This window comes from Salvelinus namaycush, chromosome 19 (assembly GCF_016432855.1).
Source record: "Salvelinus namaycush isolate Seneca chromosome 19, SaNama_1.0, whole genome shotgun sequence".
Taxonomy (NCBI): domain Eukaryota; kingdom Metazoa; phylum Chordata; class Actinopteri; order Salmoniformes; family Salmonidae; genus Salvelinus; species Salvelinus namaycush.
The window spans coordinates 37715282-37730250 of NC_052325.1; the positions used below are offsets into that span (position 1 = coordinate 37715282).

Consider the following 14969-nt stretch of genomic DNA (forward strand, 5'->3'; position numbering starts at 1 on the left):
GGGGGGGGGGGGACTGAATTAATCTGGAAACCTTGATTTAGCGACAATGTGCAAAAGTATCCAGAGATGGCTATTCATCACAGCGCTCTGGACAAGTGGGCAATGCAGAGGCAAAGAGGTTTTAAATTGAAAACCATAACGCTCATTAGCTCAACACTCAGCCTAAAGGGCAATCAGAAGTTGCATTAGCCACAAGAGGGTGCCTGAACAAAATTATATCTGTAAATTGATTAGACTAAATGGAGTAACTGATATTGTATAAATGCATATTCAGCCCAGTTGAACTCCACACTGTGCTTAAAAGTACAATTGATCTGGTAAATCAGGATGCAGTTAACAGTAGGAATACATGAAGTTGAATACGGTAGTTTACCAAAACATTGAGAAAAGAATAATTGTACATTGTACCAATAACAGTACAATAGTAGCTACCGGTACAATAATCACAGTGCAATAATTATTGCACATAATACACATTGTCCCAATAACAGTAGAACATGTGAATCTGAAATGACACTTCAGAACAGCATCAATGAATAGGTCAACCCAATTGATCAATGTACAAAAAACATGTCATTTATTTCAGTATGAAGTGCTTAAAAACAAACACGTCTTCAGGAAAAAGCTAGACAGATATTTTAGGGGGAAAAAATAATCACTATCTCTGTTATTCTCTATATCAAAAGGAGGCATGTTCTGCACAGCCAGACCGTACGGATGGTGTTCCTATCACCTGTGAATGATTACCAATCACTAAATCTCACACAGCGTGATTACACACATGGGACACAGTGGGCCTTCCCCAGGCAGCCAGCCAGCTGCACAGCGCTGCTCAACCTCTACTGTATATCTAGGACCATCAGTGGGAAGAGAAGGAGATGGGGCCAGGGTGGGGGGGTTGTGTTACAGGGGGTAGGCAGGGCCGACATTAGGCCCCCTGGATCAGGTCTGTGCTAGCCTCTCAATGACTCTCCTGTAATCGGCTAGCACCTCCTGGTAGCTTTTCTCCAGCTCCTCCTGTTGCAGCGCCGTGTCCATCTGACTGATGTGGGATGCCAGCTCCTCTGGCCGCAGACACTTCATCATCTTGGTCAGCTCCCGCTGGTTCTTCTAAGCACGCAATAAACACATACACTGATTAATGCACTGCGTTTGTGTAAAATCCCTGGGCTTGTTTCCCCAAAAACGTTGCATTATTAGCTTGTTAGCCATGTTTTTCTATTGAAGCAAAACAAAAATGCTGTATGGTATTTTGCAAACGTGACGGTTAAGTTTTGATTGCAATTAGCAGCAGGGAATCTTACATAATGCACGTTCAACTGACAAGAGCAAGTTAATATTGTTCCTCCTCTAGGTCCTCATATTGCAGACCTGACTGCATCTCATTAGTGTCTTAAAACCAAATAGTCAGAGGGGAAGCAAAGGATTCTGTAATTGAGTCTGCAGGAGTGCTGAAAGCTTCTGGACATGAACCAAGAGTCCTCACTCATGTATTTTGGGGCCAGTGCAAAAAAGTTCCCACTCTCTTGGGAATCAGGGGAAGAGAAGTTGAGCAGAGACGTGAAATTCTCCACACATTCACAGAGGAGGAGGACTCCGCTGAGCTAACTACAAACCAAACCTCCCCAAAAACAAAACAGCCTGCTGCATCTGGCTGCCAGATCTCTCCTCCACTCCACAGCCAGTCTCCCAAGGAATTCCTACTTCCTTTTTCATCACACACTTTTTTCCCTCCGCAGATATTGGCCTTTTTCAAGACATGTGGTTACACTGCTGACAGAAATCCTCTAATGCAGAGATCATGAATGAGTATACTTTTTTTCCCCCTTTATGAAAATGTACACACTCACTACTGTCAGTCGCTCTGGATAAGAGCGTCTGCTAAATGACTAAAATGTAAAATCATCGACTAGACTCAGCAGCGGGCAGTCTTTCTTGAGCGGACGGTCAGGGAGCCTGAACATAATTACAAATCATTTGTAGACTGCAAATTGACCTCAAGAAGCCCAAACAGACATAAGTCACTTTACCCCTACCTACATGTACATATTACCTAAATTACCTCTACTGCTTACATTTGTATATGATCACGCGTCTCTCTATTAGGCGTGGGAATAGTTGGGAACAGATTTCCAAAATTAAAATCTAATTTTTTATAATAATATATATATATATTTTTAGTCCAACGCTGAATTTTTTGGAATAAATAAAAAGACCCGCGGGGAGGGGGACAAATTCGGCACGCGGGCCACCAGTTGAAGAACCCTGCTGTAACGGCTGATATGCTGGGTTTCAATGAGACACTCAAATTACATGTCATGGAACATACATATGTAAATCAATGTTATCCTGTAAATACAAAATTAGTAACAGTTTGTCTAATCAAATTTCAAAAAGCACAGTAAGAGTGCTAATATGAAACTTGTACTATTTGGCAAGCAGATTCTTTAACTGCTTGAATGTGTGCTGTTAGCAACCTACTTCCACCTAAATTACTCCTCCCTCCTAATGACATGCAAATCCTGCATAATGACACTGCTCTGAATAGAACTGAATCCTGGGGTAACACTACTGTGGAGGCCTGTCGTGCTCCATTGTATCTTCAATAATAAGCCTTTGGTACTCCAGACATTTTCCTGCAACTGGGGAATAATCATTCTCCTGATTCTAGAAAAGTAATGGAACATAAGTTACAAGACGCAACAAGAAGTAGCTCTAAGCAGATAAAGTGTGCGTCATATTCTTGGCCTCATCCTTGGCCATTTCTGAAACCATGCTAATGCATTGTGGGTAGTCATCAAACACTAAATATTTTGGAAAAGCGTAGTATAAATCAGTTAATGGGTGGATTCTACGCCAGAGGAAAATATTTTTGGTATCTCAGCATGTTCTGGCAATTCTCACATAGAAACTTAATTGGGAGGAAGGATGTTTGAAATGCTTTTTACATTTGTATCAAACCATTTCTTTGAAAATCATGATGAAAGTGGCCATTTTAGGTCCTTTTTAGACCTATACATGCCTCCTGTAAGACCCTATGAACCATACATTATACAGACACCATCTTGGTTTCATTATACTCCTTATAGTGTGTTCTAACTTAAGGAGTATGTCGAGATTCTTAAAGACAAATGTTCACATTCATTTATTCAACATTAAAAATATTAATATCGCATAATGAGCCTTTTAGATTTTGTTAATTTTTAAGACATTGTTTGGAACAATATACAAATACATCAAATTTCCGGAGTGGGCTTTGCTAATTATGAAGTTATGATACATTTTATGAGCACCACCAACACAGTGAATGGGAAAATGGATTCAAAAGGGAACTCCCTGTGCTGATGATTTGCAATCTTAAAGGAGGGCTGTGATTGGTTAATGACCTACAACAGGGGTATTCAACTCTTACAGTATGACGTCCAGAGCCTGCTGGTTTTCTGTTCTACCTGATAATTAAAATTGCACACACCTGGTTCACCCAGGTTTAAAGCAGTCCCTGATTAGAGGGGAATAATGAAAAAAATGCAGAACTGGCTTCGAGCTCCAGAGTTGAGTTTGAACGACCTATGTAATTTTCTATGTATAAATGGGTTATATAATTAAAAATAACAGAGAGCCACTCTGGACATGTGATGCGTTTGAAGAGTATATTGTTACAAACAATATGTCTAAAAATAAGACAAATCAAAAAAGGATAGTTGAGAGATATTCATATTTATGTTAGATAAATGGGTCTTTCAGAATCTAAACATACTCCATATGTTTGAGCACACTATAAGGAGTATAATGAAACCAAGATGTTGTCTGTATCATGTACGGATCATAGGGTCTCACAGGAGGCATGTACAGGTCTAAAAAGGGCCTAAAATGGCCACTTTTATTATGATTTGTGATACAAACGTAAAAAGCATTTCGAACATCCCTTCCTCCCAATGAAGTTCTATTGTGAGAACTGCCAGAACAATCTGAGATGCCAAAAATATTGGACTCGCCCTATTATCAAATTAAATAAACTCTGAGGTTATATAGTGCAACTAACAGCCATTCACCACTAATGAAGTCCATAGGGAAACACATAGCCATTACACAGTAGACACAATCTGCTAATTCCATTTGACTAGAAACTAAAGCGCAAGGCTGACACTGCAAAAGGATGGAGGAATGCATTTCACTGGAGAAGCTACGGTCCTTTCTTTCAAACATACCTTGGTCGGGGCAAATAGCCTCTTCTTGACTTCCAGACGGTAATCTCTTGCTTTCGCTTCAACGCTCATGTCCGTCACCCTCAGTCGGAGGATTTCATATACTCTGTAGGGGGGAAAAAAACAGGCCAGGGCCATTAGTGCCTTTAAGAACCCGTACAGTCTGTCTCCACAATCATCTAGAAAAGACAAGACGATTTCTTAGCTTGGTCGAGCTATTCAGAACCTTCTTGTACAACGTTGAGGTGCCTGAAGCTTCATGAAAGAGCCATGGCAGAGTGAGAAACAACCATTTGGCAAAAATGAAAACATGACACAGAATAAGTGCAGTAAGATAAGTCAGTGCCCACCCTTTTAAATAAAATGGTACATGTTCCCTCTAGGACTGGAGAGCCTTGGGTTAATGAGTGAGAAAAGTACAGTAATCAAATGTATCCTCCTCTAGGCTCTATGGTTAAAGCTGAGGTTGACCTTGTTAATCTTTAACTTCTCCCTGGCCTCTGTGGCCATGTCGTCACTGAAGCTCAGAGGAAGCTTGTCTGTGGAGAATGACGGCAGCGTTTGGCAGAGCTTGACCAGAACGTAGTCTCGCAGCTTCACGTAGTTCTCCGAGGGGTCTTCAGCTGAAAATAACAGAAAACAATAATTAGACACAAGCTTGAAATTCCATTTAAAAATAAATACATTACATACAATTACATGAAATGTCAGGTATACTCAATTTATGTTTTATCAAACTGTTCACATCAACCACCCCAAGACATCCAAGGCTAGTTTTCAATACAGGCTTATATTCAAATCCCACTGATTCCTGAAACAGTCAAATAATTACGCCATTGTCAGAGTATGATTGTGGCTGCATGTGTCAAGCGCAGTTCTGCGAACGCTGCTTGCATTGACATTTTACCCAGCTCCCACTGCGGTTTTGAAAAAAATTCACTACAGAGCAACATGGAGAGGATTTAAAGCCACCTGGAATAAAAATACCTAAATCCAGCAGTAGCTGGCCTACCTGGTTAAATAAAGGTTAAATAAATCAAATAAAAAAAATTCAAAGACCAGATTCAAAGTAGAGAAAAATAGACAAGAAAATAGGGATGCTTCTTTGTTATTTTTAAAACGAGCTGTCAGCTAAATCTGGTGCAACGCATCACTTCTCATCTCTGAGACTTATGTTTTGTTGTACATTGTCCCTGGCAAATAAACTAAAATACAAAATAAGTTCATTTCATTTTCCTACGCAAATTATTTGGGTGTAACGGCTTTGTATTTAACCATGTAAATACATGCAATAGTATGTGAAACTCTAGCACAGTTACAGCCTCCTCCCCAAAAAGAAACATCTTAAGACATCAACTAATTTTGTGTTACTTACATTAACACACAGTCTTGTACAGCTAACCTTGTGAGGACACACAATTCAGTCCCATTCAAAATCCTATTTTCCCTAACCCTAAAATCTAACCTTAACCCTAGCTCCTAACCCTAAAACTAACCCGAACACTAATTCTAACCTTAACCCCCAAGAAATAGCATTTGACCTTGTAGGGACTAACAAAACGTCCCCAGTTAGTCAAATTTTTGTTCGTTTACTATTCTTGTGGAGACTTCTGGTCCCCACAAGTATAGTTAAACACGTCCACAAACACACACCTGTAATGTCCTATACTTTAGGCAGATTGCAGTAGAACCTGTGCACTGCCTCCAGCAGCTGGGCTCCATGACCCTCTCCTTGGAACGGCGGCAGGATCAGCATTTGGCTGTTCAGAAGGACACCAGGCCAACATACACAAAGACATGAAAGAACAGCCTTGCTGACCTCTCAGCCAGACCTATCAAACCCCTTGTCATTCACAGAAAAAAGGCAACCTTGTATATGACTGATCAGATCTTGATGTTAAGATAATTATCTGAGAAAGAAAAAGCTCACTTTTGTAATTTATGATAGCATGGAGTAATGTACAGGGCCTTCAGACTTTTTCCACATTTTGTTGTTACAGCCGGAATTTAAAATTGATTAAATGTAGATTTTTCATGTCACTGGCCTACACACAATACCCCATAATGTCAAAGTGGAATAGTTTCCCCCCCCCCAAATTAATAAAAAATGAAAAAATGAAATGACTTGAGTGAATTATTCAACCCATTTGTTGGCAGTTGTGGCTGTTTTGCGTAATGTATTGTCTCTACCTTCCTGCCCTTAGTGCTGTTGTCTGTGGCCAATAATGTTTGTACCCTGTTTTGTGCTGCTACCATGTTGTGCTGCTGCCATGTTGTGTTGCCATCATGCAGTGATGTCATGTGTTGCTGCCATGCTATGTTGTTGTTTTAGGTCTCTCTTTATGTAGTGTTGTGTTGTCTCGCTTGTCGTGATGTGTGTTTTGTCCTATATTTTTTATTTAATTTATTTTTAATCCCAGCCCCCGTCCCTGCAGGAGGCCTTTGGCCTTTTGGTAGGCCATCATTGTAAATAAGAATTTGTTCTTAACTGACTTGCCTAAGTTAAATGGTTAAATAAAAATAAATACAATTGTTATGGCAAGCCTAAATAAGTTCTGGAGTAAACATGTGCTTAAGAAGTCACATAGTAAGTTGCATGGACTCACTCTGTGTGCAATAATAGTGTTTAACATGATTTTTGAATGACTACTTCATCTCTGTACCCTACACATACAATTAAGGTCGAGCAGTGAGGTCGAGCAGTGAATTTCAAACAAATTCAACCACAAAGACCAGGGAGGTTTTCCAATGCCTTGCAAAGAAAGGCTCTTATTTGTAGATGGGTAAAAATAAAAAAGCAGACATTGAACATCCCTTTTAGCATGATGAAGTTATTACCCTTTGGATGGTGCATCAATAGTCCCAGTCACTACAAAGATACAGGCGACCTTCCTAACTCAGTTGCCGGAGAGGAAGGAAACAGCTCAGGGATTTCACCATGAGGCCAATGGTGACTTTAAAACATTTACAGAGTTTAATTGTGGTGATAGGAGACAACTGAGGATGGATCAACAACATTGTAGTTACTCCACAATACTAACCTGACAGATTGAAAAGAAGGAAGCCTGGACAGAATAAAACATATTCCAAAACATGCATCCTGTTTGCAATAAGGCATTAAAGTAATACTGCAAAGAATGTGGCAAAGCAATTCACTTTTTGTCCTGAATACAAAGTGTTATGTTCAGGGCAAATCCAATACAACACATTATTGAGTACAACACTCCATATTTTCAAGCATAGTGGTGGCTGCATCATGTTATGGGTATGCTTGTAATCGTTAACGACTGGAGAGTTTTTCAGGATCAAAAAGGAACAGAATGCAGCTAAGCACAGGCAAAATCCTAGAGGAAAACCTGCTTCAGTCTGTTTTCCACCAGACACTGGGAAATTAATTCACCTTTCAGCAGAACAATAACCTAAAACACAAAGCCAAATCTACACTGGAGTTGCTTACCAAGAAGACAGTGAATGTTCTGGAGTGGCCGAGTTACAGTTTTGACTTAAATCTAATTGGAAAACTATGGCGAGACCTGTAAATGGTTGTCTAGCAGTGATCAACAAGCAATTTGACAGAGCTTGAGGAATTTTGTAAAGAATAAATGGGCAAATGTTGCACAATCCAGGTGTGGAAAGCTCTTAGAGACTTACCCAGAAAAACTCAAAGCTGTAATCGCTGCCAAAGGTGCTACAAAGTATTGACTCAGGGGTGTGAATAATTATGTAAATTAGATATTTCTGTATTTCATTTTCAATAAATTTGCTACAATTTCTAAAAACATGCTTTCACTGTCATTATGGGGTATTGTGTGTACATGGGTGAGAAAATAAATCCATTGAATCCATTCTGAATTCAGGCTGTAACGCAAAATGTGGAACAAGTCAAGGGGTATGAATACTTTCTAAGGCACTGTACTAATGAATTGAAATTGAGGGAGCCCTTTTCACTTGATTATAAGAAACGTAACAAATTGTTATGTCATGTCCATCAATACATCAAACAAAATGCTTATTTACAGGCAAACGCTTTTTTTGTTGTTGAAGATACTGATCATTTTGGCTCCCATATGAGTCAGAGCGGGGTTGGATGGTTGGATACATAAGCCAGTAATTTGAGATTTTTGTAAGACTAGGGAGAGAGAAATATATAATTTTCCTCTCCTTTTTTGTACAAAAGAAAAGGAAGGCACGTGCTCCCATAGTAATTACCTTACACGTGGTCGGGTTTTGTCTGGATACACATAGTAATTATAAACTGTCATGTAGCCAACAGTTGCGAAGAGAGTCTCCCCATCGTTATTGTACTTCTCAAATCTGCAGATAAAACACAAAAGGCAAGCAGGACAATTACAGGCACACTCCAATGCCGCGTCCATTTTCCCCTCTCCATTCTCTGGGATGCTTTTTCCAGTGTCAGCATGCTGGAGCAGCCAGGCCCGTCCCGATCCGTACACCTGCTACAACCTGAATACATTAAGCACTTAATTGGAGGACTGCAACTTAGAAGAGGAGAAGAGGGGTAGAGAGGGGGGAATCGGGGTCCTCCACATCACTTCAGTCCATTTACCCATTGTCACTATAAATAGGTGCCAGGATAAAGAAAACACTGGCAGAGGCTCTTTTTACTGTTTGAGATGTCATTCAGTGTTTCAAAAGACAACCGTGTTCAATTCAGCTCTTGCCCTGAAAAAAATGAATGAAAAGGCTTTTCAACACAAAAGGTGCCTCTTGCCAGATCAACAATTCTCCAATAACCAGGGAAAATATAATCAAACTGGCCTGGTAATTGGTCGCGAGCGCCTCAAAGGAGCCCGTTGTTTCTGAATGAGTCAACGAACTGGTTCGGGGAGAGTGACGTTGGTTAAGGAGGGCACCACTCACACGAGAAAGAAGTCCCAACGATCGTCGTCCACGTCGATAAAGCTGGCCGTCTCAATGAACCACACGGGGAAGGTCTGCAGGCGCTCATGGTAGTCTCGGAATCCAGGGCACAACACGTCCACCTAGAGAACACAGCACATAGCAGGTCTGAGGACAGTCTAAGTCATGATAAATAAGCAGAGCACCCTCCCTTATACGGAAATAATCTGTAAGTCATTCAGGCGACATGGAACGCACTGTTATCTGTATATAATTACATAAAGTACTGTATATTGTAGGACCAAGGACTAGAATGTGAACCTTGTGAATCTGGTAGGTAAAGTCTTCTCCCGCCTCCACATTGTGGACGTGGTATGTGTGAAGCAGGGTGCCGAAGGGTTTGAAGTTGGCCTCCTTCTCCAACAATGAGATGAAGTCGTCCGTGTTGCAGCTGAACTCAGCAGGAATGATCTCCCGGATCTTCCCTTCAACATCATCAGGCTGCAGGGAGGAAAGGACAGGGTTTACTAGAACATGACAAAGCGACAGCATCTTGTATAAGGGAAAGTAGCCTTGTATTTATATTCCTTTTCTGTTAAAAAAAAAGTATGCCGATTAGCCAGATAAGTATTTGCTAGGACGAAAACTGCAATCTTATAACTTTTAAAGTCAATAATGCATTTGAAATAAACGTATTTCTTCAAAATGTAGTACGCGTTTGTTCTTTGATATAGTTGGATCATATAGATTAAACATGTCCAAGGTCTTTATTACAAAAAGACCTTACAGAGCAGAGCCTATCTAGTTTCATGGACTAACTGCTGAAATTGAATAAATCAGGAAATCTGTGGACATTATTTATTTATTTTCCGCTGCCATGTCTAATCACAGTTCCTACTGTTCGGTCATTAGGCTATGCTTCAGCCCTGATTGACAGAGAACACGAGGAATTAAAGTGGAAGAATACATATTTTTGTGCCACAAAAAGGAGAACCATTAGGCAATTAAGACAGTCAGCAGAGCAGAGCCGCCCGCCCCCCTTCCCAACCCCTTGGTGAAAGAGCACTTAATTGAATACATTTACTACTTACGTTAAACCATGAATATTTGATGAAGCCCCCACAATAACGTATTTCTGCATTTCACTGGGCAATAAAATGTAATGAATTGATCTCAACTTAACAAACCTCGGGCATCCATAATAGAGGCCTCTCATCTAATCCTGGCGAGCGCAACTCAATCAAATGAAAGAGCCTGGCAGACAAAGGGCCCCCCTCCCCCTGGACTTTTTACTCACTAGAATGTGTGGTTGGTTCAGCTGTGATGTTTGCATTGTATCCATTTCCACAAGGATTGACATGAGAACACTTTGTATTAACTTGCTAAGCAGCCCTTTCACACCATTTACATGCACGATGAGCATTAGTTCTATACCGAGACCCTTTCTGCTCGCCATAGAAAAACTGGGAAATGAAGAAGGCCTGAACAAAATGCACTACAAAAGGCTAATACAACACACTGCTAATTCCTCTCCTTTCAGACATCAGCTAATATCCAACTGGAAGTAATGCACCTGCAGCTGAATGCCACTTCACCATTGCAATTGTTCAACTGCATTTCTGAGGAATAAGGATCAGAAATAAAAGGCCATGGACAAACAAGTCATATTGTCCGAGGCACTCTCCGATATACTAGACACTAAATTGCACAATCCTGAATAAAAGAAGCCATAGTTCGGTATAAATGACGTAACAATGAATCTTTAGAAACGCTTTGTTCCATCCGAATGCCTTTTATCGTCGGGATATAATTGATCATGTGTACATATCTTATTTAGGAGTAGTGAAAACGTTTTGAAGGTAAAAAGAACACTAAATCAGATCGCGTTGTCCTTCACAATTCATGGATTTTGCGACTTTACATGTACCTATAGAGCAAATACATTCAATTAGATCTCTCTCAGGACCCAGAGAGGCACTAACTAGGCCTATTTAGTAGGGCCGGGACGACAACAGGGTCGCAAATATTTGTTCCGTGGCAAAAATGAAAACACAAAGCAGACAACTCTTTGGTCCTTTAAAAACCTTGTGTATGTAACATAGTGTGCTATAGCTTGGAAAATAAATACATGTGACTGGATGACAACATAATAACGGTTTATTGCCAACATTTTCCAAAGAAGTTAAATCTGCTTCGCGTTTCTTTTGTGTTTTGTTTCCTTGACGTGATACTAACGAGTACCACGATACGGTTATCGTCCCGGCCCTACCCTTTAACCCAACTGTGCCATTTTTCTAAACGTCCAACTTCAATTGAACTTTACATTTGATCACTATCTGCTTAAAAGCTCTTATTGGATTTCTTTGTCATACAAAAAATATCTCCATTGACAATGATTTTGGCTGATTTAAAACGTGAGCTACATATTGCAATAACAATCCAAACATTTGTATATTAACAGCTTTACATTTTAGACCGAGGCTCATATTTGATTTACACATCACTGATGTCCGTTTCAGATTTCCACTAGTGGATGCCCAGTACGAAACAATGACTGGAACAAAAACGATGCCCGACTGTGTGGAGTCCATCATTATAGCGTTTGGCTGGTTTAGGGTAAAGGTGATCTCTGACAAGTCTTCCATTAGAGTAGTAGCAGCTGCATGCTGAACTCTGTCCCACAGCTCCCCTCCTCTCCCTCACCAGCTGCACTACACCCAGCCACAGTGAGCATGCACTCACAGACAAACACTCATCAGATGGAGCCTGAACTCTGCTGCTGCTCCCTAACTCTCTACCTCGCACCAGCTGCACTAAACCCTTAACGAGGTGGACACTCGTGGGTCAACGTTGGCCTGGCCGTCATCCTCACTGGAAATTCTTCAGCTTTACATCCGAGTACTGTTTAGTATTGGGAACAGAATAGGCAGTTTGGGAAATGTTTAACGAAGAAAACTACAGAAAAATGAATCAAAACAAAATATTTCACTGATGACTGCTCTGTGTCTATAAAAACAATTGGATTTTCCTGCTGCTATTTGTTCATGTATAATGTTACTACGGTCTATGCACTCAATTAGACAATTGCTTCTCATTGCGACATTCTTTTAATGAATCTACAAGAAAACTTTCAGGTAACACTTGACATTCAGTCTATCCTACTACACCTAGAAATGTAGAAATGCTGTAACTATATTCGGGGAATAAGTTAACATTTTCTTCTTGATATTTTGTAATAATAAAAAAAAACATTCAACTCCATACAATGACTAAATTACAATGTAACAAAGTGTTAATGCAATGGAGCAATTACAGCTACACTATGTGTAAAGCAAGTGAAGTGTTACTGGCCATCACTTTACAAGGATTTCTTTCAATTGAAAGCACTATACAGATTAGCTACTGACCAGGATAACCTGGTCAGAGGTTCAGAACTGTAATTTGGGTTCGTTCTTATAACCAAGACCTCCGGTGATACATCTCCCTCCTGACAAAACACACTTATGGGAAACATACCCCAGCAGGACATATTCCACTTCCTGCAGACTATCACAGAGCCACTCAAATCAATGGATGAGCCAAGACCACCCGATCCAACTCTGATCCTTCCCTTTAGAGGGAGGGATAGGATTAGTGCACCAATGGCCCATGGGGCCTATGATAGACTGGGATTAGTCTGACAAAATATGAGATCTCTTACATATCTGCTGCATAATACCACCACTCAGAGGGAGGTTCTGGCTCACTCCAGAAGGCCCACAGAAACATGCACAAAGCAGCCCACAGAAAAGGCTCCAGAAACAGCTCACCTCGAGCTAAAGCAGGCTGGGAAACTGGACAAGTTCCAGAAGAGAAGCTAAGGGTACTGAGGGTGGTTTTTCACTTGACCGGGAAAAACTAAGCTTTCGCGAAGACCCAGAGTTTTCCCTGGTCAGGTCACGTGGTTGAGAAACCCTCACGACATAAGAGTTGGGGTCTATCTCTGAATGGAATATAGTTTGGCAGGACATGTTTTTTTTTTTAGGTAACGTCCGTGTTACTGTGCTCGGCTAAAGTGACAAAAAGGCATTTCAAATCAACTTATTTACCTCCACGCAATCAAAGTTCTCTGTGACTCTGGCTGAATATTTAACCTTGAAGAAGGTGATCAGGTTCCCAGCACTGTAGTACAGTTGAATCTGAAGGCCTTTGTATCCAAAAGCCACCTAACTGAGGAGGAAATAAATAAATTAAAACAAAGTGGATAAATAGCTAGTGAGCTCCAAAAGTATTGGGACAGTGGCATTTTTTGTTTGGCTCTGTACTCCAGCACTTTGGATTTGAAATGACACAATGACGATGAGGTTAAAGTGCAGACTATCAGTTTTCATTTGAGGGTATTTTCATCCATATCGAGTGAACCGTATCATACCCCCCAAGACATGCTAACCTCTCACCCATAACAATGATATTTATGCCCCTGTAACTTTCTCACTGATCATTATTCATGATTCATTGAGGATTATCCATAATCATGGTAGCATCCAAATTGTTTAGAAACATATTCTATTCTTATTTACAAAAGAAAAGTGATTCCATTTTGGGCATATAATACATCTGAAACCACCAAAACAAACAGAAAATGCATCCAACAAATATGTAGAGTCACAAGCTTGATGTAGTCATTGCGTGCTATGAATATGGGACCAAATACTTAACTTTTGACTACTTTAAGTGAATTTGTCCCAATAGTTTTGGTCCCCTAAAATGGGGGGACTATGTACAGAAAGTGCTGTAACTTCTAAACGGTCCACTCGATATGGATGAAAATACCCTGAAATTAAAGCTGACAGTTTGCACTTTAACCTCATAGTATCATTTCCAAAAATGTGTCACTGTCCTAATAGTTTTGGAGCTCACTGCAGATGAGTTAGCATTCACATAATTCAGTTCTCAACAGTTCACCGTCGTGCAACCAGCACACAGATTTAGGCCGCTTTCAAGAGTTTTGACGTTGCTGACGCCTGACAGATCTTACAACGCCTGGATAGGCGTTATATATTAGCTAACCATATACTGTATGTTATAGCTATTTGTCAGTCGATGACAGTCAATGAGGTGGCACACAACCATTGGTTGTTGCGTCGCCTCAGCTGTGGAACGCGGCCGTAGAGTTCGCATGGAGTTACTGTAATGAGATGCACAGATCTTACTGGCTGAATTATGTTTGATACTCACTCATCACCATAAAGCTGGTGGCTGTACTCTGGATGGAATGTCGTGCTTTCATTATCCACCTCCTCTGCGAAACGGACTGAGAGAAATAGTTGTATTTAATTATTTCAGGAAGAGAGTGTGGTCAATACTCAGTGCAATATTTGATATGTTGACTATGTATATGAAACACTCAAAGCACCATTTACCAAACAACGAAATGCAGTGCAAGTAGCTACTATCTCCACATCCTAAAACAAAAGAGTTTACACACAAAGCTAAATAAGAAGACGCATGAGACAAACCTAGTTTTAAACAGATTGCTTCGTTGGTGTCACACTTATATTCTGCCAACTTCTTCTCCATTTCGTTCATCCCTGTGGAGCAAAACAAACAGCATTTCTAGCTTAATTGTTTTGTTTATTTATTTGGATCCCCGTTAGCTTTTGCAGAAGCAGCCGTTGCTCTTCCTGGGGTCCACAAAAAACATGACAAGTAACAAAACACTGATACACTAGGAAAAGTCACATTCAAAATACAATGATATAGAAACAACGCAAAAAAAATAATTGTACAAACCAAAAAATTAAAAAAATTCTAAATGTGTCTGTGTGCCCCCCTCACAGTACACGTCATTCCATGAGTTGTTTTAAAGGTCATTTTCCTGTCAACTTGAGTAATGGAAGGGAGTTCCATGCGATCATGGCTCTG

General features: G+C 40.3%; 1 pseudogene; it reads right to left on the minus strand.

Annotated features, from left to right (window-relative positions):
- Positions 1-554: 554 nt before the first annotated feature.
- On the minus strand, positions 555-14633 carry LOC120063827 (annotated as a pseudogene).
- Between the last annotated feature and the right edge of the window lie 336 nt (positions 14634-14969).